General features: G+C 32.3%; 1 protein-coding gene across 2 annotated transcripts in view; it reads right to left on the reverse strand.

The window, feature by feature from the left end:
• Positions 1–2281: 2281 nt before the first annotated feature.
• Positions 2282–26224, reverse strand: part of foxO3 (forkhead box O3) — a 53240-nt gene continuing 29297 nt past the window's right edge. The window contains exons 3-4 of one of the 2 annotated variants that reach the window (XR_014930818.1): positions 9894–10019; positions 2282–3671 (exon numbers count right to left, since the gene is read on the reverse strand). The gene's annotated coding sequence lies outside the window, so the exon portion shown is untranslated. Of the gene's footprint in view, positions 3672–9193; positions 10020–26224 lie in introns of those variants that run through there. The other variant, NM_001164968.1, reaches the window with a different exon arrangement.

The raw sequence follows: 26224 nt of genomic DNA on the forward strand, positions 1-26224 counted from the left end.
CCATGGTAGCACTGCCATTGAACACTTATTGAACCCATGGTGGCACTAAAATTGTACACATATCGCACCAACTGCCATTGTACACTTATTTAACCCATGGTAGCACTGCCATTGAACACTTATTGAACCCAATATGGAATTGCTATTGTACACTTATCAAACCCAGGATGGTACAGCCATTGTACACATACATTTATCAAATATATAGTCAGAGGTATATCCTGAATATATAGTCATGGAAGTATATATTGTCAGTGGTATATTCCGAATATATAGTCATGAAAGTATATATAGTCAGTGGTATATCCTGAATATATAATCATGAAAAAATATATAGTCAGTGGTATATCCCAAATATATAGTCATGAAATTATATCCTGAATATTTAGTCATGAAAGTATATATAGTCAGAGGTATATCCTGAATATATAGTCATGAAAATATATATAGTCAATGATATATCCTGAATATTTAGTCATGAAAAAATATATAGTCAGTGGTATATCCCAAATACATAGTCATGAAAGTATATATAGTCAGTGGTATATCCCAAATATATAGTCATGAAAGTATATATAGTCAATGATATATCCTGAATATGTAGTCATGAAAGTATATATAGTCAGTGGTATATCCCAAATATATATTCATGAAAGTTTATATAGTCAATGGTATATCCTGAAAATATAGTCATGTATGTATATATAGTCAGAGGTATATTCCGAATATAGTCATGAAAGATGTTAAGGTATATATAATTATGGAGGTATAGTTATATCCCAAATATATGGTAATAGTGGTATATTCATAGTTCTAGAGGCATACAGGTATTCATTGGAGTATATATACAGCAATAATGCTTATACCTACTTATTACATTTTTGTCACATTTTTAACTTGAAACAGCCCTCTCCAGAAAGTTGCAGGATAAGTGACCTGTAGGGGTCATACAGAGTGGATCTAAATGAAATGTCATCAGTAGACCCAGATGCAGCACTTTCAAATGACTTAGTCATTGTTATTCATTTCTTAGTTTTAACTGCACAATTATCGCTGCACCAACAAAGGTGATTGGACATTTTAAAGCTATTTGATACTAATACTGAATTTTAATATGATGACAACATGTACTTGACAACGCATATAGTTTGTGACAATTGTGTTTGATTTGTATGAATATTTTACATTTTAATGTAAATTATTTTAGGAAACTGAGGGCAGCCCATTTCACAGTGTCTCCTGAAATTAAAGGGAGATGCTCGTCGTGCCACTCATTCGCAAGATATGGGTCTCATTTGAACAAAAATGGCAACATTGCCTTTAACTAGCTAATTACTTTGGTGATTGGTATAGAATTGTAATTAGTGCACTTTGCACTCAGGTCAAAACCTTGTGTACTCATGAATTCCATTGGAAGACCACATTGGATTGTGAGAATATAAATATTGTCTGCCAATATTGAATTAACATAATTAATGAAAAATACTGATTTGGATAGGAAGGCCGGGTGGTGGTGTGGCAGTGCTTCACACTGTAACTTATTACAGCTGATCACTCAGTGTTTTAATTGGGCCCATTGAGAAATTGTACCATTTATTTCAAAACATTGTATGGCCAACTTACCATTTGCCTTACTTAAATAAGGACACCAGAAAATTTCAAACTGGGCAACTTTATCATTTTCAAAAAAATGACAAAATCAGACATGTTGCGAGTATTATACGGAACCAGATGCATGCACATAAAGGCAAGAGTGATCACTGCTACTGCTAACAATTACGACGAATAAACTATATTTGGGTAATATGAATACAATGTCAGTTTTAATATTGCTCCACATTTTGTCAGCAGCTGTTGCAGCACGAATGATAACAGAGGAGGGACCAAGGGCTGTCACATTACAGATGATAATGGGGGAGGGACCAAAGGTTGTCACATTACAGATGATAATGGGGGAGGGACCAAAGGTTGTCACATTACAGATGATAATGGGGGAGGGACCAAAGGCTGTCACATTCCAGATGATATTGGGGGAGGGACCAAAGGCTGTCACATTACAGATAATGGGGGAGGGACCAAAGGCTGTCACATTACAGATGATGGGGGAGGGACCAAAGGCTGTCACATTACAGATGATGGGGGAGGGGCCAAAGGCTGCCTCATTAAAGATGATAATGGGCGAGGGGCCACTGTCACACTAACATAACCCCCTCACCATTACATTCTCTATTTTTGTAATTGTCACTAATTTCAATTAATTTTGGAACCAAATACACATTGGTTATTTTTATATAATTTTTTTTATTGCTTTCCATTCTCGGTTATCATCACATACAATGTTTCAAATTCCACAGTTACATAGGTCATAGGTCAGCAGGTCAGTGGACATGACGATAGAAAATGGAACTTCATTTGAAGGGCAAAAACAACTTATGTGATTCCCTTGCTCTGAAAGAATTCTCAATGGTCAATTACCAATAAGATCTGTTAGTACAAGACTAAGCAAAATTTTGTAATTACAAACTTCCTGTGAGTTTACAAGGATGATATTTGACGAAAGACACTGCGTCTTCTTGTCTTAAACCTTGCCAAAGTTATCTTCCATCACCATCCATAATGTACTTTCATTTGTAGTCCTTTTCTACATGTGGACAAAAACTTTCAAAAACTAAAAGCATACTTAGTCATATTTATTCTGTTTGGTACAAAATTAAGACTGAATTCAGTGAAAACCACAGGAAATGTAAATAAATTTACACCGATTTTGAGCATGAAAATAATTTTTGCGCCCGAGTTAAATATTAAAATATTCATAGTTATCCCAGGATAAATGATGAATTATATAAGAAATAAGAGGTGAATACAATTATTTATTTTATGAGACAGATTAAAGGTGCTGGCAATTATTATAGTTATATGTATGAATAAAATCCATCCACAATACAATGTAGTTTCGTACAACCTTGGTTTCCAGTATTTCTACAACAGATACAAGAGGGCACCCATTTTCTAGGGTAACATTTATACAAGCAGTCTATCCGCAGTTAGCAATGCAACTTTCAATTAAAGAATTGAAGACATCATGAAATGAACAAATCTGAGAGAGGTCCACCTGTATTACTTATATGTATAATATTAAAGCAATCGGTTTCAAAAATACCATTTTTACCAAACAAATTCATCAAAATTAGAGAATTGAAGATACTGTATCTTCAGGAAATGAACAAATGTGAGGGTGGGCCACATGAGGCACCTATATATTAAACATCAAAGTAATCAAAAAATATCACTTTTGAATAAATTCTTTTGTAGAAAATAGAAGCGCTGCAACAAAAGAAAAGTTCCCTTTGCAACAAAGGGAAGAACTCCTCTGCAACAAAGGGAAAGTTCCCTCTGCAACAAATTGAAGCACTCCTCTGCGCCAAAAGGAAAGTTCCCTCTGCACCAAATGGAAGCGCTCCTCTGCGCCAAAAGGAAAGTTCCCTCTGCAACAATGGGAAGCGCTCCTCTGCGGCAAAAGTAAGAGTTCCCTCTGCAACAAATGGAAGCGCTCCTCTGCAGCAAAAAGAAAGTTCCCTCTGCAACAAATGGAAGCCATCCTCTGCGGGAAAAGTAAGAGTTCTTCTATGATGGAGGGAAGCATCCCTCTGCAGCATGGGCAGCACGACCTGCTGTTGGGTCAGAGGTAAAAAGGAAGATTCAATAAAGAAACAAAAATAATAATGACTTATTTTCTTTTTATACTGAACTCTGATTGTACAAATAATACCATAAATGTGTGTTGATGTATAAGTGATATACCCATAAAAGGAAACTAAAAGAAAATTTCAACTAGTAAATATTTACAGGCACTGCTGAAAAGTCATACCAAGCATGGATTATATACCAAGAAAACCTAAATAGTATGATAAAATTGACTTAAACGATAAAAAAGAAAATGACATATTAATTCTTTTTTTTCATAAAATGTCAACATCTGCAACATTAAAATTTTAAGCTTAAAATAACATGAACGTCACATGATAAAAACACCTTTAGTTTTTCTCCAGATTTCCATTTTTTTAAAATATGACATATAATTGTTAAAAGTGCATTTATTAATTACTTCAAAAAGTTCCTTTAGTCATAAAGTTGCTAAAAAAAATACACCATATATGATATTTAGGCAACGTTTTTTTTTTTTAAAAAAAAGGAATAATTATATATTGTAGTCAAGCCATTCAAATTCATGATAATTATAACTGTAAAACATACAAATTATGTTTTTTACTATTATTTGACTAAATATATATACTGCTTATAGCGGATGTACAGTTTATTATTGGCACCACAGTCGCTGAGGAAAAAAAAACTCTCATAATTTTTGACAATAATCTGCTAAAATATTGACCAAAACATGTGAATTTCATTATTTGATTGAAAATAATACAGAAATTAGAAGAAAATCAAAAAGCAATGAAAAAGTTTCTCAATTACAATATTTGTTCCATTAGAAGTTCACAACATGGTAACAAGGTATGCTTGAAATCCAACATTACAGAGATGTGCTTCTAAAGGAGTAAATATAGTACAAATATTATTCATCTGTAAAAAACAAACAAATGATATATATTTTGTTCAAAAGATCATTTTACCTGTACATACATCTTGAATAGTGCAAAGAGAAAATTGTAAAATACAAGGTTCAGTGGCTACGCAATTGAACAATTTCAGAAGAATACAGATTTTCATTTTTCAAGTATAATTACATTTACATTGGCAACAAAAACTTGTATATTGCTGTCTAAAATGAGGCTGACGTCAAACACCGAACCGAAGATTTCACTCGCCATTTTAACATTTGTAAGGTTAATTGAAAAATATACCTCTATGAAAGATTAACCATGACTTCAGTTCAGTTTAGAGAGGTTCAATCTAGTGTTCAGTTTAGAGAGGTTTAATCTAGTGTTCAGTTTAGAGAGGTTTAATCTAATGTTCAGTTTAGAGAGGTTTAATCTAGTGTTCAGTTTAGAGAGGTTTGATCTAATGTTCAGTTTAGAGAGGTTTAATCTAGTGTTCAGTTTAGAGAGGTTTAATCTAGTGTTCAGTTTAGAGAGGTTAATGTGTGTTCAATACTGACGAGTGGAAACAAATGTTCAGCTTTGACAGGTTCAACCAAGTGTTGGGTTTAATCATATTTAGTTGTGACAGGTTCAACCAAGTGTTCAGCTTAGGTGTTTCAATTTGACAGATTCACCCAGATTTGTGATACCACTAGATTAACTACATAAATGAGCATTAGTTCAGGAAAAAATATTTAACTACATCAGTTACCATAGTGATACAACACAAACCTACATCTAAGTATTAAACTGAACAGATATTGTAAAGAGATAGTGGAATCAATTTCACCTCTTAATGCTGCAATCTACTCACATTGGTAGTATTAACAAGCTCAATAGTTGTTGTAAAAAGTAGCTGGCACAAAATGGTACACAAGACATAAAATTCATAATTCCCTTAAAAAAGTACAATGTTTCTTCCATAATTTCACATCAATTCTAGAAATGGTCATGAAATCAGCCACCTTATACAGAATACTGGATGTTCAAGCCCTGGTACAACGTTGTTTTATTTTTCTATTTTTGCAATTTATTGTTGTCTGAGGTAAAGAGCCATTTTTTTTTTAAATCAAGCAGATTTTTATAATTGAGAATTTTGATGTGAGTGCGTGTGTGAGTAGAAACAATTCTGTTCCCATAACTACATTAAAGTAGTATTCTCATAAACATTATCTCTGTAATTATTCAAAGATTCCAAGAAAATTTCCCAGAAATGCTTTGAATGCCATAATCTTACCCTTCTTACCTTTGGTGCAACATTCTGCAGATTTTTCTGTATTGTTCTTAATTTTAAACCAAATAGACATTTACCATTGACTACAGTTCTTGTTAACATTTTTTAAAATTGTTTTTCAATGTTGAAAAGTTGATTTTGGCATTTAAGTGGTCAACAAGTATAATTAGATTAGGATAATAACAGTGCATGTTACACGAGCTGATATAAGAATTGTCCTGAGCAGTGAGAAGAAATACCTAATGTGATTGGTTAGTGAAACAGGTGCTTGGAAATTTAATCCAATCTCTGAAAGTCTTACAAAAGATCTTAATGTTTTTTGATTGGATGAAGACCAGTTGATGGATGACATAGACCAATCAAAGTGAGTTTTATATAAAACCATGGTCACTTTTCAATAATATAACCAATCAGCCCAAAATGACAGTATAAAGTTTCCCTGCTGAAAATGAACAAAGTTTTTCAAAATGACATCACAGGTGCAGAGTAATAACAATTTTTCAAAGAGATGTGGCCTTAGAATACTTTTATTTTGTTATTATTTAATATCATAAAATCAGAATAATAAGTTAATACATAAAATGATAGGCATTCTCAATCATGGACACAATGCTGCACAACGTAGTAAGTATTATAAGGTTCACTCTCTATACACTGATAATGGAATCTACCAGCTTCACCAGATTGGAATACAGGAATCAATTTTGACATTTACAGATCATGATGGCTGAGAAAATCTTTTTTTTAGAAAGTGATAAATCATGAACTTAAACTTAAATTCTGAACATTAATTTTAAAAATTGGTAAAGGGCAGGTTTTATGTTTTCAATACCAAAATATTTCTATACATGGATTAGACCACTAAGTTTTAATCTTACCGATAGACACTGTTTATAATCATTGACTATTTTTAGGAGATAGATAATCTTCCTGGTACAAATGTCATTATTGTTATTTATTCTGGGACTGAATTAATTTATAAGAACGTAATGTGACCCTATGTATTGGCTTGCGTTACTTACCACAATAAATCAAATTACATACTAAAATCCTCAAAATAGCCATAATTCTCAGTCTTAATAATGACATATACATGTAAGTGTACATCAACTACCATTATCTGCACCAATGCTTTTTTTATTTAGGTTAGACGGTCAAGATGAATACCATAAATAGCACCAGGTCAGAGGGACAAAGTGCATACGGGTATTGCAGGATATATTCAGTGGTGAAACTGGCAAAGAAATGTAGACCTAACTCAAACAGCAACAAGACACCCTAACAATTGAAGCACACATGGTTAATTAAACAGAACAATGTCAAAAATGACATGGATTGATTAAAAGTTAAAATTTTGAAATACAGATTTTGTCAAAGAGAAATACTCATCCAAGCAGATTTTATTACAATACCATGCATGTTTTATATTAAGCGAGAAATCAAACAAAAATCCTTGTTTCTGTAAATATGCATTCCTGTGAAATCCTCATATAGAAACAAGCCTCCCACCCAAATCATATCAATGAAATAACCAATTTTGTTATGTCACCTCTCTCATTAAATGGAATGACCCAAACTGAGGTTTGTAAGGATGGGTACAGGTAGTAGTGCTACACATCCCGCACATTAAATAGAATAGCCCAAACTGAGATTGATGGAAATACAGTACAGTTAACAGTGCAATACACCCTTCTAATTAAATGGAACAATCCAAACTGAGGTAGGTGAGATGGATACAGGTAGCAAAACTTCACACCCTTATCATTAAATGGAACAATCCAAACTGAGGTAGGTGAGATGGATACAGGTAGCAAAACTTCACACCCTCCTCATTAAATGGAATGACCAAACTGAGGTTGGTAGACATGAGTGAATCCCTGCAATTGAAGGGAAGATGTCACACCCTTCTCATTAAATGGAATGACCCAAACTGGAGGCAATGGCCAGTGCTGTATGGTAATGGAATGCAAGGTTGAATAGGTCATGTACTGATATCCCACAGCTGGACACCATTAACCTCCTCAATGATAAAGTAGGCCAGATTAAGGTCACTCAGAGACACTTTTTCCTCCCACTCATTATTCAATTTTAGACAAAAAAGACCATTTTTTATTCAAGGAAATTGATTTCTGCTCAAATTTTCTAAAATATTTTATCCAGTAATAATTACTTTTGTCCAATATTTCACACAAAGAAGTAACAAATGAAAGCAAAAGAGATTTCTACGATTTATTTTTTAGCAGAAATAAATTGCCAATAAATATTATATTAACTCAGTAGCTGAATTAAATTTAGGTCAATCTATGAATACAAGTCAGGCAGACATGTTATTTTCCAATTCATCAAATGGAGGTGATTATTTTATCATTCAATATCAGAGTACCATTATACACGTTTTTTTTACAAGACAAAATATAACAAATTACTACGAATTTTTTCTGCAGCCAAAATGTTAAAATTATAAATCCAACTCCAATTAGTAAAGAGTTTCCTAAACTGCCTCAGTTTAAGTACTTTTTAACTCGTTGACCCTGTTCAGGGAGGGTGTTGGTGGGCAGAGTGGAGTGATTCAAGAGTGCATTACATAAAAGAAAGCAGCTTTGTATACAATGGCAGTTAACATATTGCACCTATTTTTGGTGAAACCAACTGACAATAAACAGTAAATTATTACATATATCTAGGCCAATATTCTCCCTGCCTGATAGCCGATAAGAAGCGTTAATGTTAATATGTACCCCACCTTGGAGCAATAAGACCAATAAATACCACGCAACAAGGGCAATATAGATGATAAGTACTCCACATTATTGATTAAATCCTGATGTTTCCAATCTAACATTTAGAATAACAGCTCATTAAATTCTGTACTTTTAGTATATTTTTTTCAAATCTAGAGTCATTTAGAAGGACCTTGAGGAGCTCAGCAGTGATGTAATTACAATCAATGTGTGGTGTATTTTCAAAATTCTAACAGGATTCTAATACCAGCAATGTTCATTATGGCTATACTCTAGATATTAATGGCTACTTGCATATTTCTATGATATGCACATCATGTATAAAAGGGCACCATACCATGCCCTCTGTAACGAATATCACTACCACAAGAATCCAGAAAAGAATATGGTTACCATGGCGATCACAATCAGATTAACTCATCTCTGAACCTCGAATAATGACCAGATTAAAATATGTTCTTTACAAAAGATGTAGGTTAAATATATTTTCTCTACACCTGTGTTTGGTTTCAAATTCATCATTTAGAAAAGCGATAATCTTACAACTAGTTCAAACTTTCTCAGATACATGTATAGATCATATGTGTAGAAAGTGATTGGGATATTTGAATTTTAAATTTTTTTTTTTTTTTTAAATTTACAAAATGTATTTGTGCAGTGCAGTAATATTAGCATCAACTATTAATTCTTAGCAGTATTTGTACACAAATCATTTAACCTTCCGCCCCTATATTTGTTGTGGAAAGACCTGAATAGTGACAACAGTAGACTATTCTACTGTGGTAATAGGAAGGGTAGGTATAAAATGATGTATGAAAATCTGGTAACACATGATATGTGGAATAAGAAAAAAACATTTACAATTGACCATTCCATTATGAATTTGGGGTTCGAAGGCAACCTTCATGAGGATCTCACTTGGACATTATTAGCAACCTATCTTTATTATAAAACACTCAAAAGAGCTAACCTTCCACCCCCATATTTAATATACATGGCACAATCCAAGTAGATCATTCCATTAATTTAACAGGGGAGGATAGGTTGGTCACCCCAGTAGTCCGATTTCCAATCTATTTACTTTCTGTACACACTACTGTATTTACATTTGTCACCTAAAAATATTTACATTAACAATAAAAAGAAACATGAAATAAAATTTGGAAAGGATTGTACAGTGATCTGACTTTTTTGGTACTATTATCTTAAATTGTGTAATTGCTACATACAATAAATTGTTCACCCTTGATTATAAAAATAAAGAGATACTTTTTGAACAATGTTGAACTGCAAGTAAAACAGCAATCAGTTTCTTACTTGTCGCAGGATAGTTGAACATTGCTCTTTGTACTCAAACAAATCCAATTTCTTTGTTTTTGTCTCACTTGTACTTGGTTGGCAGCTCAAACACAACAAGTACATTATCCTGGTATGATTTCTGACCTGTAATAAAAAAAGTAAAGAAACAGAAACATGTTAGTTTGTACAATAATATCAACTTTAACAGTTAACCAATTGGATGCCAAAGTCAACAAAATAAAAACAAACCATCTTTTATTTCCAGATATTTTTCATAAATTTTGATCAAAGTCTGTAAAAAAATGTAATTAAAAATGTTGGCTAAAAACATTTGAAAGTTTAAAGCGGGGGAGTCGTCACCTGCGTATGCGTCAGATGGCCATAGCGTGTCATTGTTTACAAACAAGCGTATACCCATGAGCCTTTGCATTTGTGTGTTGTTATCGTCGCTTGGGACTCAATTCCCGCATATGTGCAGGGGACGACCCTCTCTCTTTAACGAATCATTCAGAAAAAGTTATTCTTTAATTAACATAGTCATCCACGCAATATACCATGTGTTACTCATGTTATGAATATTAATTGAAGACATTGTCCTCAATGTCACGGTGACTTTCAGATTTTGTCATTATTACATTGATTGAAATACGGTAGTCGTTTGATACAGATACTATTCCCATATGATGTACATAGAACATGTAAGTACTTGTGTTGGTATTGCAATCATTAGCTGTGATGATTTTGCAAAGGTGGACTTGTATACGCAGACATGATTTAACCCCCACCCCAATCACCCCATATCACCCTTATATGATATCCTTAGGTTATTCTCATACCATTCCTCATACCTTCCATATTAGATAAAACACAATAGGTATTCAATACTGATCAAAGTGATTACATTTCTTCATGGTTTGTCATCCATACAACAATTATCAAGACAAAATGAAGGAAAATATTGAACTCCCTAAAGAAATAGATAATAAAAAAAAAACATTTATATATGAAGTTATGAAGTCTTTGAATCCTTCACTCTACAAAACTGTATATACCATATTTGTTCTATTAGAAGTGTATCTCCAATATAAGGGTACAAAAACCAAACAACCGCATTTATTGTATACTGCTTCATTAATATATGACTAATATTTAACACCACCTTTTTGTATATAAAATAAATATGCCCATATTAAGTTTGGTAGTCTTCGTACCATGCATGCACAAGATATATGGGTCTTATATGAACAAAGATGGCGCCTTTGACTATTTCGCAGATCAACGAGTACAAACTGAGATGTTACCAAGCTTTAATTGTGTATTTTTAGGTGATTGGAAAGTATCGAAGGAGTCACCGGTGGTAATAATTGCAAGTCGCACCCAGGTTAAACCTCATACTTACATGTCCACTACATTTCAAACTGATTGACTGTATTGAATGAGATGGAGTTCAGTACCGGTCATTAATTATACAATATATCACAGTAAACACATAGGTCAAACCCATAGGTCAAAACTCTTTTGGACAAAACAATGATAAATTCTCAACAAGTAGCAGCACTGAACAAACTGATGGTATTCGTAATGCGTTCCAGATTTGGGAATTCAAAATATACAAACAACCATATAAGTTGACATATGCAAGAAATGTCAATTGCTAAATGTGGCCATAGTACTCACAAATGAAAACAAATGAAAGAAAGAGTTAACATTTAGCACTTTTCATAAATTTGCATATTTTTCCCTTTGAATCCAAAGATTTTAATCACATGCATCTAATTGGCAATTTTGTTAATCTGGTTTAAAATTAAGAAAAAAACTTTCGAAAAACATAAAATATGCAAAATATTAAATATTGAGTTGTGAAACATTATAACAATAAAAAGATCATAATCTCCTTGAAACAAACAAATAAATGTCTGTTGATGTCTGAGAGACGGTTAAACAAGATAACATATCTCCAATAGAAATGCAAGTAAGAGAAAATTTGTATATATTGTCAAAATATGACTTATTTTGACCATAGACCATTTACATGTGCTACTAATAGAACAAATATGGTATGGATAATTTACCCAAAATACTTAAATCTTTAATAATCACTAAAATGACACTGCCTGTGTGACCTTGTGTTCTGACTCAACACGATGTACTTTTGTATGATACTTAAATAGATTACGAGGCTTTATTCCAATCATGGAAATTAGGTCACGCAAGTATTTTATATGAATAATTCAGCAAAAGGAGACCAGCAGATTTCACTATGTCACATTCTAAATTAGTGGCACGATATTAAGTACGCAAGTTAAATTTAATACATGTATCTGGCAACATCCACAAATAGTAAATTAACGTCGAAGCATATTTATCTTCGCGATACTAAATGTGTTTCTATTTTTATAATTTTAATTATTAATGTTGTACATGTAGTAGTAACATTCGACCAAATTTTGTTTTCAACTGAAGGTGACCGTAAGGTGTAATCACTGTGTTTCTGGTGAAGCCGTAAATCACATACTGCATTTTAATTTTAAATTTGAGTATGCCGGCCTTCTCTGGCAAAAATTACCCATTTTAAAATTCAACCCCATGTAATTTTCACCCTAAATGACTAACAAGTTAATAAACACATAATTTGATGCGAACTACCATGTAACACAATGTACATGTATCTAGCTGAAAATTGTTGTTTGAACAACAAATTGCTTTCCAACTGTCTAGGTATTGTTTACATGTGCACAGCCAGATGTCTAGGTAATGTTTGCATGTTTATAGGGTCTTTACATTCTAGCCCAGTATTACATGTATCAAACAAAAATAGCAACAAGCTTATGCCATTTAAATTTGTAATTTCTTTTTATTATTTAGCTTTACAAATAACTAGGGAAACTCAAATACGATAGGTGAAATGACCTATACTAGTAGGGCTCTCAAAAAGTCCTTGATGAAAGCAAATTTTCATTAAAATCAGTAAACATTTTCAATTCATAACTCATTCTCAGCCAAAACAAAGACAATCAATTTTGAAAACAATCTTGTTGTTGCTGGCCTTACACGTTTTAATACATACATGTATCGTCTATACACTCAAGTTCCAGAACTATATTAAACATTGGACTTGTTACTTGCGTAGTGATTTTATAACCCTTTCACCACCATTTTCAACTCTAGCCATCCTCCATTTTGTAGTCCCGATTGTTAGCAAGAATATCATCAATTGAAATTGTGAATTATTTCTGACCAAAAACTGTGATTCATATTTCTGTTAATACATGGAATATGTAGCGCCAGTATTTGAGCACAAATTGATGAGTTTAAGGTTCAGTATAAAACAATTCAAAATGTTGGTTCATGTGCGCTTCTAATAAAATAAATATGGTAAGCAGGGATTTTTTTAATCAAGGGAACAGGGGCGCAGTGCCCTTATGCCATGCGTCCCCTTACCCTGGGAGCAGATCCTCTGGCAACCATAAAATTCTGTTTGACCAGGGATCACATGTGGCCACAGTCTTCAACTGTGACCTGTCTGATAGTAATTTTGGCCCCAAGGAAGCCATAGAATGTTCAACTTAGAATGATCAAAAACTCCACACCCTGGTAGGAAGAACCCTATCTCCCCCACTTGGTGGCTCCACTAAATTGCAGTGCTCCCTCTTGCAGTTTTTTTCTAGAAAAACCCCTGGGTAAGTACAATAAATACAATTTTTGGTTAAAGCGACTACCATAATTAACGTCCTGCTAATCAAGAGAATACACTACGTACAAAAAATAGCGGGTAAACGCCTATGACCAGAAAAAAAAAAAAAAAAAATGTGTTCTTGAGTTGATATAAAAAAAAAAATTAAGGACATTACAGTCAAACAGCAGCAGTTAATAAAAATCAAGCAGCGGAAAATATAAGCGATACAAGTTAGTAGTCACACAATCTTGATATTTTTCATGTTGTGTCATGATTATTTTAAATCACCTGACACGTACACACACTGTTTTGGAAATATCTACATGTGTTACTTACCATACCGTGCAAATCACTCGTTAATTCACGCCTGTTGGCATTTGAGACATTACAGGTTGAATTAACCTACATTTTACACAGTAGGGTGAAATCAATTACAGCATTTAAACATGGCAATTCAAAGTATAAACCCAGAACATTCACACTTCCCATGAAAGTAATATTTAGATTGTGTATTTTACGATTGAAGAATTAATTTACATACAAATAAATGAGAGAAAAACAAGATTGGACACATACTCCATGATAGCTGACCCAACAGGATGGAACTGCTATTTTCGACAATAATTTCAAGAAAATGTTTCAAATCCTTAGTTACCCAAACATTCAAGCCAATCAAGGAATACGTTACAGTAGGTTTGAGGACCAATCACATTCTGCCTAACAAAATAATAAACTTGAGTAGGTCATGGTGCTCTGCATGTATTTTGTAATTCTCAAGACAAAGTATTAAAATCAACTATTGAAAGATTTTGAGCAGAATTTTAATATTAAAGTACTATAAAGTAATTTATTTTCACTTGGAATTCATTTTCACTATTTTTACTGACAGGATGATTCAGTGAAAATAAAATCCACTGAGTAACTCCAACTCCTCAAAAATCAGTGAAAATAAACTCAATACAAAACAGTCAAAATGTATTTTCAGCAAAAATTAATTCTAGCTAAAATAAATTATTTTAAAGTAGAGCATATGTGTATGCAATGCACTATGGGAGAAAACCTTCCGGTGTATACATTGTACTATATAGTTGAATTTTCACAGCATGTCACAGAGCAATATTTCAGAATTAGTTTCACGAATAAATGATAAAATGCAAAATTATCTGGTGACACTTAAATTTTTTTCGTTTCGCATATTTTAAACACATGATCAATAATCACAAAAAAACAAAAACAATGATATTATTTTCATCTTTTAAGTTTGAATGTTTTTAATAATAATAATTTGCACATACTGAGAAACAAGACTACCCGTAGTGAATACAAATTTGGCAAATGTGTCAAACATATCAGGAATAAATTGCTAACATACAAAGGTATAAACGCTGACTAACGACCTTCTGTAGCTGAATGATCATACTGCATATTAAAGAAAACCATAAAATAACAATCTGTGTTGTTTTATTGCTTTCCAGGCTACCTGGAAGTTTTGAGAGGAATTTACATTTTCATCTTATATACTGTGTTTTTATACCAAATTTTCTTGACCCCAGACTAATGTCACTTTTCAACTTGGATGTGGACGTCTATGGAAATTTTTCATGTGCTAAGGAAAATGCGGTGAAACGTGAGTGGCTAATTTACTTCACCCAGGGCTAAGTTTGGACAAATGTATTATCAAATTTTGTTTACAATGTTTAGAAATGTTGTGATTTGAAATAAACACGATTTTAGGAAGAATATCACCTTGAACATTGAGTTGATAATTTGTACGATACTTTAATTACCTACATTTGAGAAAGATTCGTTTTTTTAGGTAAACAAACAGGTGATTTATAAAACAAAATCTGTTTGGTAAGACCACAAGTAACTGCGTCACAAGCCAAGCATGTTATCATTACATTCCAGTGTCAGTGTGTCATGGCAATAAGCCAACATTATTAAATCATCTGTCTTGCATTTCATAAGGATAACATGCAGACACACAAATTGTTCTATTGATGGTTTTCTGCTCAGTTTTCGCTTCCACTACCGAGAGATTTCCATTTGGTCTCCAAAAGAGTAACATCATGAGTGAAGGATAATGCTAAAAAAAAAAGTATTGTTGCCATGGAAATAACCGTTTGAATGATAGTAAACATGGTAACCAAAGAAAGAAAGGAAGAAGTTTTGAGATATTGTTGAATGTACCTAACGAGTGGCAGTATTTGTGCCACACATCTGCGAAATATTGGTTCAATATTACCAAAGATGTTGAATCGAAGGAGTTATTATTCATTGCACATTGTGGCTAGATTAAAACATGCATTCTGGTAGTTTTTTTTAACCCTTTGAGCCTAAAAGTGAACTATTGTCATCACCTCTCACAAAATAAATCATGCATAATTTCTTTTCCTCATTTTTTTCAAAAATATTGACCCAAATCTGTAGCCAATAAAAAATAAAGTCTATTTAGTATCAAATTAAAAATAAAAAAATACATAAAAATTTACAAAACGTTACACCAATATTTTGGCGAGAAGGTTTGGGGTTCTACCACTCGGTCAAAATTGAACTACCCCACACAAACGGCAACACATTGTAAACAAAGATATCATACAGTGGGTTGTCTAACATTGAATACATACTAGCATTTTGAATATACCATCCAGATGTGACATCAAGATACAAGTACGCCAATTAACTAATTCAATTTTCAATCTTTTAATACATGACCTTGTTTATTAATTTAGTGTCAATTAATGATGAGAATTAAGAATGATCTATAAATAGATCAAGCATGTTCATGAGTTTTTAATTGTTCATTTCATTCATTATAATTCTGGTTTCAAGAATATTTTAAATATTTCTGATATGTGTCTGACTGCAAACAAAAGTAACTATAGAGAATACATGATGATAGCAGCAATATGGTTTTGTTAAAACATGACTCCCTAGTTATACTGTAATTGCTCTATTAGTAGCTCTGACGATTATGTCAATATCTGTTCAAATTATTACCCGTAATCTCGTTATTTTGTTATGATAAGTTTGTGTAAATTACAGAGGTGTGTCTATCAAAATAAGTAATAATTTAATGATTCAGTTTCCAAAAAATATGATTTTTGGTTTACATTGTATAAGTGCTTTTAACCTTTTCACCATGTGTTCAACACTTTTTTCTTATTTTCTTCTATATTTCTAGAAATAAACCCTAATTTTGGAGCCAACAGACAAAATTTAATTTGGCTATTTTTGTCCCAATTATGCTCTAAAAGTGCAGACTATAAAAAGTATTATTTTGTGAATTTGTGATGAAAAGAAAATACTGGTGATGAGAAGATTGATAATAAAGCAAATAAGGTAAATCATGTTTTAATGATTAAATAGAGTAAAAATGCAATTTCTAGTTTATCAACACTACTATTACTGATACACTATTATTCTTTTTGAACAAATACACTATGTACAAATATAGAGAAAAATGTAATTTTAATGGATTTTATTTTTGCGGCGAAAATTAAGTTTTTGGATTTTGTCGTTTGTATGTCACAGTGTAGTTTTATGTATTCAAGCAGGTATTAATTAGGGCAATTCACTAATTAGTCTTAGACTGATTAATGAATTTAAAACATACTGAATAATTAATACCTAATTACAATAATTTTACATAAGTCCTGGAGGCTAAAAGGATATTTAAATAGATTTAAACAAGTATTAATATTTAAACCTATTTATTTAAGAGTATCAAAAATTACTTTAAGCTAATGAATTAATTAAAAATTGCTGTATGGCTTGATTAATTAAAAAATACCATAGTGCTTTCTTCTGCAGGCAAATTAAGGGTAGATGGATATCATGTTTGATATGGGCCACATTGAGACTAATTTATACAGCGATAATATAAAAATGTTTACATGAAGTTTGAACATACATGACACAACTCATACAGCATGTAGGAATGCATGTCTCATTTCGTGTACAATCTGTTGTTTTGTCCAGCAGATTTAAAACAGAGAAAAATAATAATGAATCCCTGATGAACTTGTTTCCACTAAAGTCACATTCTGGTATTATCTCTACAGTGTTAAAGATGTATTGTAAACAACATTTAATAGAAAGCCCTTCCTATACTGAGTAACTTCAAATAAAAATTTGAAAGTTACTGCATTTGAAAATGACTACGATCAAAACCAGACATATTGCGCTGTTTATCGATGAAAGTATTTATTGCCTTCACTACAATAAATCTTGTCATACATTGATATTTTGATTTCTGTTTCCAGAGTGCACTAAATACAACTGATCTAGGAAGTATGAAATGTTCAAAGCTCAGTTGAAAACAGCGACAACATAAGTATAATAGTCATCATACAGATTAAAAAATGGTAGACATAATGGCTATACAGGAAACAACTCAAGTGTGCATGCATCTCGGACATGGAAAAGAGAAAATGCTTCACATAAAATATTGATTTTGCGGGACTGGTCCATATTGGATCATAAAACAAAGATTCCCACATGACATTTGATGACACCCTAAGATACTGAATATGAATTCCAAAGTGAGTCTATGGACTGCTTGGTGATGTTTGGCTACTAGTAAGACACTTCTAAAGTTGATATCTTATGTTCAATTACACCGAACATTTAGCTATTGCATTTATTTTATGATGCACATAACTACACATACCAAAAATACAACCTAAAAACTTAAAATGGTGACCATTTTCTCATTTTTTTATTTAAATTGGTGAACTCGGTAATATTTGTGATACCTGGTAACTATATTTTGAAAAGAAGATCAAAAACCCACATTTTTTTCCGGTTATTTTAAAATATATTTTATATACATATAAGTAAATTATTCAAGAATATGTATAAAATCCAACATTGTCATCCTTCTCATCTCCCACTACCCATTCACTAATGGATACATTTATTGATAAGTGGCTAAAAATAAATTTGGCTGAATGTTGTAGTATTTATGGCTGGCCTGAATTTCATGAAAAAATAGTAATTTGGTGATCAGATTTTTCAACCTAGAGAAGGCCCTGCAATATTTTTGAAAAAATTAACATAAGTACCAGTATTTATATATATATATATATATAAAATTGTAGAGAAATCATTCCCTATTAAACATCATCAATATTCACTTCAGTCATATCACAGTATCCATGTTAGTAATTATCAAAACTAATTTCCATGGTGCCATTAGTAGTCAAGTGGTCATTTATCATACCACCAATTATTTGTATTAATCTAGCTTAGCCTAGAGAGGGAGAGGGGGTGTTTAGATAGTTGTAGGGTATAGTATAATTGTACTCAAATATGAAGCACAATAGTGTAATCTTTACTTACTAGTCTGTGTACAGGAAGGAAAAAAAAAATTAAATTTGTAATTATTTTACAACAGTTATCGGCATTTATACAATGGTTATGCCCGATAATATACAATTTTGGTGGAAGGGAAGGAAAAAAAAATCAGCTCAATAATCCTATATTTTCAAAATTATTAAAAATGTGTTTAATGTTTCTGAAACACCCTAGAAGCACAACACTTTGATGGAAGGCTGCACACATATGTTGTCTTAAACTGAAACTCATTCTGAACGGTCGTACATGTATAATGAATATTGCTGACAGTTTACAGAGGGTTGTATTCCAGCTAACATTTGTTTGAAAAAAGCATCTAATTTTTCAGTTTTTTTCAGAATTTTTTCTGATAATATTGTGCAAAATGAAGCAAATTTGCAATTTTCAGCAGACTGCTATTGATGAGAAAATACAAAAAAGTATGCATAAAGGCTTGGTTGGTTTAGGACATTGCAGCAACACATGTTCAAATCAAATTTCTAGCGAGTTCTAAGCTGAATCAGATAAAATATAAACCACAAATCATGCACATCTTAACTGGAAATATAGTAAAATACTATTAGATCAAATTCCATTTAGAATACATAATAAAAATGATTTTCCAGCAAAATTGTTTCCATTAAATTTTTAAGCTAGCCAATATAAATGCTAACACTAATAGATGGGATAGTGACATTATACAGTCAAACCTGTGTATAGTGACCACCTAAGGGACAGTCAAACCTGTGTATAGTGACCACCTAAGGGACAGTCAAACCTGTGTATAGTGACCAACTAAGTGACAGTCAAAACTGTGTATAGTGACCACCTAAGGGACAGTCAAAACTGTGTATAGTGACCACCTAACTGACAGTCAAACCTGTGTATAGTGACCACCTAAAGGGACTTCATTATAATGGTCTTTATACACAGGTGGTCTTTATATGGAGGTTGAATTATTTTTTCATGGATTGTCAACTCGTACATTTAATATAATATTTGACCAGAACAACAAAAATACATTTATTTACATTGATCAAAAAATCAAATAAGTTTGACTTGAGGAAATATTCTTGGTCACTAATATATAGGTTTGAATGTAGTTGATTCAAGACGTCAAAGTTGAAAGTCCAAAGGTTTAGGTTTTTACGAAGTTCTAATTCTACTCCACTGAACACCTGCAACTTTTTAACTAATAAGAGCTAAGTGCCTCAATTTTTTAGAAGCAAATTAATTTTTAGTATTAGTAATTTTCACTGCAATAATATTTATCTATATCAAGTTTTTATGATGTCAAGACATGAATGAGCATGCATGTTACTTGATTTTGAAAATGGGGGCTGAGCATGTGTTTACATGAATCCTATTTTTTCATACCTTTTCCAAGACCAAAGTATCAGACACTGAAGTTAAAAGGCAGTGGTCATTGCAAAGTATGAGACACTGAAGTTAAAGGGCAATGGTCGTTGCAAAGCATGTGACACTGAAGTTAAAGGGCAGTGGTCGTTGCAAAGCATGTGACACTGAAGTTAAAGAGCAGTGGTCGTTGCAAAGCATGTGACACTGAAGTTAAAGGGCAATGATCATTGCAAAGGATGTGTTCAAATTTCATGTAAACAATGTATTTTACATTTGTTGTGTATGTCATTATGAGTCCCATATCAAACACGACGCGGTGGAATGAACTTTAAATTTTCACTGAATTTCCTTACATAGTAATGTCCTACATGCCTATCTACATGTATAGGGCAAGACATAATTCCTTGATTTCCATGGAAACAAGCACTTTATAATATGTTTATTTTGTCATGCACTGAAATTAATTGCTTAGCAATAAAATCACAAAAGCATAATCACATTTCTCCATTTTTTTGCCTAGTTTGAACTGATTTAATAAGAAGAGTGAAAAACGAATCAATTCTCATGACATGGGAAAATATAAAAATGTTTTTGTTAAGCTTCATTTAATTCAAATATATGTGCTTTATAATTGAATTCCAACTCCTGACAGCAACGATGAATGAGATGAATTATTACCATTACAAAGCAAGGCCATTCATTACATATAAATGTTAATTAAAGTGCACTTACTCTTCTGGACAAGCTTGACAGGATGGTTATATATTACAGATACACAAAAACAATGAAAATGATATCTTAATATAAATTGTTGGCTGTATATAAATAAATATGTCAAAGTATTTTTATTTGCAGGCTACCATATGGTGCAATTCATGGCAAAATGTCACCCACTATGTCATACGGGTCAGTACTCGTCTTCTAATACATCACGTCATACACCATTCACATAGCAGCAGTTTTATATATGATTAGTCTTTTGGACACCAAAATTATCCATATTTTAAGTAATTTCTTTGTTAATTTTAGATTAACACAATTTGTTATTGGTTACAATTCATAATAAAAATGTTTGAAAAAAAATGTAAGTTGTTGCTTCACAAAGTCTGTTGATAGATAGTTGACAGTGTACAGGTATAATCGATTTACATCATTTATAATTATTCCATGTTGCCAAGGTTATTATTCTCATATATGGTTTCCATGGAGACTAGTTTCATAAATCAGAGTATTGAGAGAGACTAATCCTGGTTAACTACACCTGGTAATATAGTTAAACAATCAGACAAAATATAGAAACAGAAATATAACACAGTTAGCAAATATTAAAAACATCTCTGAAATATATTCATCAAAACTGACAAAATGACTTCCAGAAATAATTGGGCAATGATTAAAAATCTTGAGAAACTTTGATGTGAAAATGCAAACAATAAACATTGTGAATATAATCAAGTTGACAAAATTGAGTTGGCTGCTGTATTTATAATATTAATGATTATCAAAACTCATTTATATGATAAATATCAATCTTGTTATTGTCAATTTCAAACTCTATTACTCAGCCTCTCAAAGGGTTATAATTCTTTCCTTATTACAGAAAAAAATCTAATGTAACACAACATACTCTGTAGTTAATTAACGATTTACTATCTGAAAATTCAATTATCGATACTAACATATCACACAATCAGATTGCCTTCAAGACATTAAAAAACAAGTCATTGAAAATGATACAGTCCCAGTAAATTTTTGTCAACATTGTCTTTATGTGCTCAACATAAAACATAGCAATGAAAAATAGATCACAAGTGAAAGTGAGGCAACTTGAGGTTTATATCTATATCATTAAACAATGTTTAAAAAGTAATTAAAATAAGTTTGCGAAATGATAAATTGTTTTGTTTTTATCATTATATCTAGTCATTATATATCATCCTGTATTTTATCAAAGCTTAGTCTTTCTGTTGGCACATCTCTTGGTATTCTATCAATGTACTTAAAAAGATTAAACAGAGACGATCATTGCATTCAAAAGAAACTGGCATCTACACCATAAAAAAATGGCTACCAATTAACCATATTTTGTCAAATCTCAAAAAAAGATGTGCACTTGTAACCCAATATGAATAAAATTACCTTTTCTGTTTATTCTTAGTACATACTGGTTGATAGAATATGGCCAACTGACACCCAATTTTATGTAAAAGCGATAAATCACCATTTTTGACATGTGCCAAGCTTTTTATCAGAAATGACTGACCCCACAGACCAATTTAGATCAAAGTTGGTGTAATTTTTAGTATTTATAATTGTGCAATTGTGAAAACTCAAAGAACTGAACAACCTTCATAGTAGATCTTATTCAACTCGAGCAAACTTAATTAACCAATCAGAGAAGACTTTATATACAGCCATGGTTGGACTTTGGAGACAAATCAAATAATCACTGATTACAAGGCCTCTGATTGGTTGACTAATCTGGTTATTTGAGATCATCACAAACATGTTGTTGAGCATTCACAGTCAGAAAATTAAAAAAATAACTAAATTTGTTTAAATAAACGTTAATCAGTCAAAAAATATCTGATTGTAGTAAGATTTGGTCTAACCCGCATGGTTCCATCAAATTTCATAAACACTTAAAAAATGAACAATGCACTATAACATTATGAAACAAACTTGAGATTATTGGACAAACACTGATTGATGAAACATTAAGCATTGTGGGTAATGGTGGAACAGGGTAAGACATTCTAGGAATAGGGTGGAGGATAAAGTGTCATATGCACTTTGATGCAGGTGTAACATTAATCACAAGATTGTCAACCCCTAGATGTTTGGAATGCTTAAGAAAATTCACATGCTAAGGGACGGACCAACACATTTGATGGGGTGATGGTTGTTTTCAGCAGCATACTGAATTTGAAATACACTCACTTTCCAATATGACTGGATCAGTGTAGTAAAATCTCATACAACTATTTTAGTTTCCCAATATAAACTTTAATCTGATTAAAAGCTGATGTAGGTATTGCAGGCTCCAATTTTTTTTTTTTTTTGATTTTCTCATTTATTTTTTCTTCCTTTTATCCATGAATTTTTGAAATTTGCCAGAAATTAGTCATTATGAGTCGGTTTTATTTAACATTCCACCAAAATATCATTTTTTCTCCAAAAGATGAGCTTCTAATAGAGCAAATATGGTACATTTTATGGTGCATGTTTTGAGTAGTTTGGACACTAGCTAATGCACTGATATGGGTAAGTTGGTTTAGCACATCTTGCTACAAAGACAGCTAAGCAATTAAGACAATGAATTATTAACTAATTAAACCAATAGACAGTTATTTATGGGTTGATTAAGATAAATAGCCTAGCACCCAATTAGTCTGCATCATTGAAATGAAGACTATCATTCTCAGTAAATGTCATTGTTGCTAACCATTGCTAAGAGAAGATTTGAAGACTATGGTAAACGTTGTTGACATAAAATTATCTATGTTCCATGTTAGAAATCCCAAATGACACATTACGACTAAATAGGGGTTATATAAGCATGTAGGTCAGGGCAAATAAATTTTGCATTTCATGGTTATGAGCTAAGTTTTTGACAACATACTTTAATTTGAGCAATGCATTTAACACCATTGATACTTGGGATGAAAACATGGCTTTGTGCCCAATTTGTTATCATATAATGTGCCGAAATTTGCAAAATCTTGGCTTAGAAATTGAAAAGTTCAATTAGATGTCACTGCAGCCTCCAGGCATTCATGACCTTTAAAAAGGGCACCTCAAGGTCACCTCATTAAAAGTGTCTTCAACTCCTTTTTTTTAATGCTACAACTTGAAATTCTCTGCAACAGGAATAACATTGCAAATTTTGAGAGTACTCAAATTCTTGAACGATATAATTTTTCTCATTAAATATTTTCTGCAACTTTTTGTAAATTTTTCTGCATTTTTTTTTTTTTTTTAATTTGAACCAAAAAGACAACATTATTTTGCATTTGGCTGCAGGTCTTTATCAACATTTGTTAAAAAAAATATGCTGTTTTATTTGTATAAAATGACACAAGATTTCAATCCATAGAACTTTACCAAAAATGAGATTGATCTGCAGAGTTTTTTATATTCCTTGTTATTTCAACCTGTTAACTAAATAGGCCTTATGCCTTAACACATACATACAACAGTCATTGAAGACAAAAAAAACAGTTTCTCTCTGTGCAACAAATATTTATAAATTTCATAATTCAAACTGAAACGAGAGGTTGCTATTGGCCGATTGAATAACATTAGAATGTTTTCAAATGACGTGGTTGCACACTGTGCTGGTTGTTTGGCTGGTTTGATTCAACTGCTAAGAGTAAATACAGCACATACAACAAGTGTATTGATCGATACACCACATTACAAATATTGTAAGCAGGTAACAGAAAGTACCAGGATGTGTGACCTTTAGGGATCATTCAGACATACAAGCTTGTGATTAGACTTATAGATAATAACCCCTTTACATTACACAGGTAAACAGTACTTGCATCACGACTAAAATGGTCTGTTTACAGTGAATAGGGTTCACAAATAGGTGGTTCCACGCTTATAAATAAGTTCTTGACCTGGCCATGAACGCAATTGAGTCGAGTCACTTAAAATGTAGTTCTTGTCCATGGCCTTACAGTGACAGCATGCTCCAAACAACAATTACAATTGTAACTTTAAAGTCACTGTGAAAACTTAAGTGCCACACGACAGATAGATATCTTTACCCATGACTAATCAATGAACAATGACGTTTCAAACATCTGAGGTATATTTATGGATACATTGTAAATCATTTGGTGACAAAACTAACAATTAGTGAACATTCAAATACAATTCAAAATTTAAGAGGGATTCAACCAATCTTGTGTGGCCAAATACCCAGGGGCAGGCCATATATTAAAAAGCAGTAGAGAGGAGGGCGAGGGAGGGAGGGAGGGGCTTGGTTTGTGTTGTACACAATAAATCTGTCCCATTTCCCCCAGATACTTGTACTGATAGATGCCATATTAGATTTCATGGTTACAAGTACATTGCACACAATAATATTTTGAACAGTGACTAACTGGGGACAAGGGGTAGTTCAATCCCAAGGTTGTCAACCATCAGAATGAGTTGATGTCTACAGGCTTTGCAAATTGAAAAAGTTGATGGCCCTACTTGAAAGTTGTTGTCAAATCAAAAAAAACATGAACACAAAATAGAAGTAGATAGATGCATGCTAAGTTTTGATGAGTCGAGGAGGAATTTGTTGCCATAAATGTTATTTTGCATGTATTTAAAAATTTTACAGTCATCAACAAACTCAAGGAGCATGCACTTGTTGGGCCACCATGTTCCTAAACTTATCAGCCCTACTGTAAAATTTTAATTAGCTTTGGAGCCAAGATATAGAACACTAAATAAAAGACTAGTGACTGGCTGCAAGTCAATCCTGATTGTTTGCAGTGTGTTCTCCATATTTGTCTTTGATTTTGAGTGTCTTTAACCCAAATTGTTTATAAGCATATGATAAAATGTTAAATTATATGTGAAGACATTTAGGTCTCACAAAAAACATATCCTTTAGGCTTGCTAAATAGATTTGATCTATTCGTAGTGCTTAACTGTGGTGGCTAAATAGAAGGACTATTCCTTGGTGATGGATGGCAACTATTTTGAAATCAGCTTCAATAGCACCAGAGATACATCAGCATTTATGTATTTGTTTACTATCAATAGTTTTTGTTTGACAGCATATATAATCATATCATGTAGCTTTCCACCTGGGATATTTCTTCACTTAGGACACTTCCTGTCTTCTCTTTGGACACTTCCTGCCTGGGACACAAGCTACCCCCTACTCCCCAGGAGTTGCATATAATAAATCTGGATTCTTACTTGAGTGTCATAAACTCCAGACAAGAAATTGATTTAAGAATAATCTACT

The sequence above is a fragment of the Saccoglossus kowalevskii genome, chromosome 11 (genome assembly GCF_978046115.1).
Source record: "Saccoglossus kowalevskii chromosome 11, keSacKowa6.1, whole genome shotgun sequence".
Classification (NCBI taxonomy): Eukaryota; Metazoa; Hemichordata; class Enteropneusta; family Harrimaniidae; genus Saccoglossus; species Saccoglossus kowalevskii.